General features: G+C 51.5%; 1 protein-coding gene across 1 annotated transcript in view; it reads right to left on the reverse strand.

The window, feature by feature from the left end:
• Positions 1-2,546, reverse strand: part of INPP5A (inositol polyphosphate-5-phosphatase A) — a 193,535-nt gene extending 190,989 nt beyond the window's left edge. Inside the window, exon 1 of the mRNA XM_031063467.1 lies at positions 2,470-2,546. The gene's annotated coding sequence lies outside the window, so the exon portion shown is untranslated. The remainder of the gene's footprint in view (positions 1-2,469) is intronic.
• Positions 2,547-3,020: the final 474 nt, after the last annotated feature.

The raw sequence follows: 3,020 nt of genomic DNA on the forward strand, positions 1-3,020 counted from the left end.
ATCCCAGTGTTTTTGCAGTAGGTGCAGTTCTAAAGCCGAGCCTTCCTCACCTGGGTACTGTCATGTCCCCCAGATGGTTAAACAGTGCACACTGGAGGAAAGTGCCTCGTAGCACTGTGATTTCTGCACCAGAGCAGTCAGTCAGCCCCTCCTGAGCTGCACGAAGCACCAGCAGGGAGCCAGGCCTGGAATGGCTGTGGCCATGCAGGGGCAGCTCCTGGAGCGATGCTCTGATTGCACTGGTGTTGGAGCTGCTGATGGAAACTTCCTTTCCAGCAGGGAGCTGAGGGGCTGTGGGACCCAGCTAAGCAGAGGCGCGTGTGGGTCAGGAAGGTTTTCAGGCTGTACTTTGCAGCCCTGGGATCATTGAAATACCATGGGCAGAGCGAGTTCAGGGTGTGGAGGGTTTTTGGGGCTGTACCCAGGGAGAGCTTTCCTGAGAGAAAACAGCATTGTCCTGCAAGGCAGAATCCTGGTTTTCAGCAACATATGGAAGCAATAGCTTCAAAAATGCATTAGAATAAACTCTCCTGCTGCAGATAAACAGCAGGGCACTTTATGGAGTGGCTGCATGGCTCTGTCGCTCCCTTGGACACCACTTGTGTTTAAAAATAAGCTGTTTGGTTTCTGCACCACTAGTGAAAGTAGAGAACGTTCTTGCTTCAGAGGAAATGGCTTCCCATGCAGAGCAGGGAGGGCGAGCAGCCAGAGGGGAGGAAGAGGGAGTTGAAGGCTGAGGCTCCTCCTTCCCAACTGAGTAATGGAAAAACGATGTAAGAATTCCAGCATCTGAATAAATATGTGCCCTGTGACCTTAATCCCCTAGAAACCAAAAACATCCAGAGTCAGATAAAAATAGTAAACCCTTTACATTGGTGAGGGAGAACAGCACTGCTCACAGCTAATTAGCTAAATCCTGTTAATAGTGGGGAGCTGGGCAGCCGCGAGGAAGCAGGTTGCAGAGATGACTGAGCTGAAGGCACAGCCAAGGATGAAGGCAAGGATGCAGCTGAGGATGGTGCTGAGGCCACACACACCTGTTGAACCACACGGAAGGAACTGTGAATGGCCACAGGAGGATCCACCACAGCCAGGGCACTGAGTGAGCAACGTGCCCTGGAGGAGACCCCCAGATGGCAGCTACTGTCTTAGACCCAAAACCTCAGATTGCAGACCTTGCTTGTGCTGGGAACCATAGCTGGACAGCAAAGATCCCCTAAAAAAATTAAAAACAAGATAATTACAGTGATCCTGACAACAAGTGCCAACGAATTGTTTGGGTTCAACTGTGCCACTTTATTTAAAGTACAAAGTTCACAGTGAGCCAAAGATGAACTTCTATGCAGCCCATGGTGGAGACAGTGGATTGCTTCAATCAGCATGCACAGCTATTTGCTCTAGTCCTGAATCCCTGTGTCATTAGTCAGTGTGGGGTTTTCCTTACAGTTCCCTATGTGCAAACATGAGCACCAGGTGAGGGTTTTATTCACCCTACACCTGCACACGTACACAAGGTTAGAATTTGTGCACAGCCTGGAGCCCTGTGTCAATTAAATTTTCTATTTAATAGCTTAGATTTTTGCAGCCAAAGGGAAACTCGTCAGAGGGCAGGAACCTCACTAGTGGATCTCAGTGGCTGCCGCTCTTTGCCTTCACTGGGGAGAGCTCTGGAGCTGACCCAGACGTGGGATTTGGTGGCTGCTCAGTTCCCTCACAGCCCTGCGCAGAGCTGCCCTGGCTCCCAGCCCTGCTCAGGCAGTCTCTGCTGTCTCTCCCTCTGCACTGGTGCCCCAGGGCTGCCCCTTTGGCACCAGCTGCACTGACTCCTCCGTGCCTCTGTCCCAGGTGTCCTGCCATGTCCCTGCCATGTGGGAAGCCTCTGGGCCTGGAGGGATGGCAGCACCCGGGGCACTGGTGCTGGGAGCAGCATCTCCCTTTGCAATGTGATTTTGGCTCCTTCAAAGCCAAGCTGAACCCAAGCCCACCATCACAGCAACATGTTTGTGTTTCAGCAAGCAAGGATGAGAGCTGAGAATTGCCATCCTGTGGCAGCTCCTGGCCAGCTGCACAGTCCAGGTCAGGTACAGCACTTCCAGCTGGGACTTTCCATATAGTTGTACTGATAGGAAACAAGGGAACGTGCCAAAACAAAAGCATCTCACACTGAGTGCCAACTCCTCTAACGAGTCACCTTTTCTCCTCTGTGTCTCCCGCTCTGAGCAGGTTTGAGGAGAGCTTTTCCCCAGATGCAGGCGTGGTCACTGGGGCTCAGCTGTCAGACAAGTCCTGAGGCAAAGCCCAGCTCCCAGAGCCAGCCCCACTCAGCCTGCAGGGAGTGCTGAGCACAGCTCGGTGCTGAGGGGGCTGCGGCAGCAGCTCCGTGCCAGCGGGGCTTCCAGCTCACACAAACCCTTGGAAATGGCTTTCAGAAGATTGTTCATCTCCTGCAGTAGGAACAGAGCACATTACCTGCTCACAAGATGTCCGCAGCTCCTCCAGCTCCGGCAGCTCCCAGGGCTCGGGTGCAGGGACTGCCCGAAGAGGAACGGGCAGGGCAGGGATGCAGGCACCACTCTTGCATTTCTTCTGCCCTAGAACATGAGAGCAGGAAGCCAGGAACAGGAACTGCAGTAACTCCAGGGCAAGATTCAAGTTATTTTCAGTGAGCACTTCCTTTCTCCTCCTCGCTCTCCAGAAGCCATCCACAGAGACACCTCACCATGAGTTTATTTGCAGAGCTCTATTTCAATTTCTTTATGAACCTATATTGTTTAATGCCCCTTTCATGGCCAAAATTGTTTGCAATTTTAAAGAAACAGCTGTATTTTTCTTTTTCAGTAGCTGTCAAGAGACAGATAACCAGATCAAAAATATTCTCATGATCCTGTTTCTACTTTTGCCAAGAAGCCTAGTAGAGTAAAGTGAATCTGAGAATAATATCCAATGCTTCCCTTCGTGTGAAAATTCTGCGAGACATCGTATTTGTAGGCTGCCTGGTGGGTTGGCATCAGTCTTCACCA

This window comes from Geospiza fortis, unplaced genomic scaffold, assembly GCF_000277835.1.
Source record: "Geospiza fortis unplaced genomic scaffold, GeoFor_1.0 scaffold298, whole genome shotgun sequence".
Lineage (NCBI taxonomy): Eukaryota > Metazoa > Chordata > Aves > Passeriformes > Thraupidae > Geospiza > Geospiza fortis.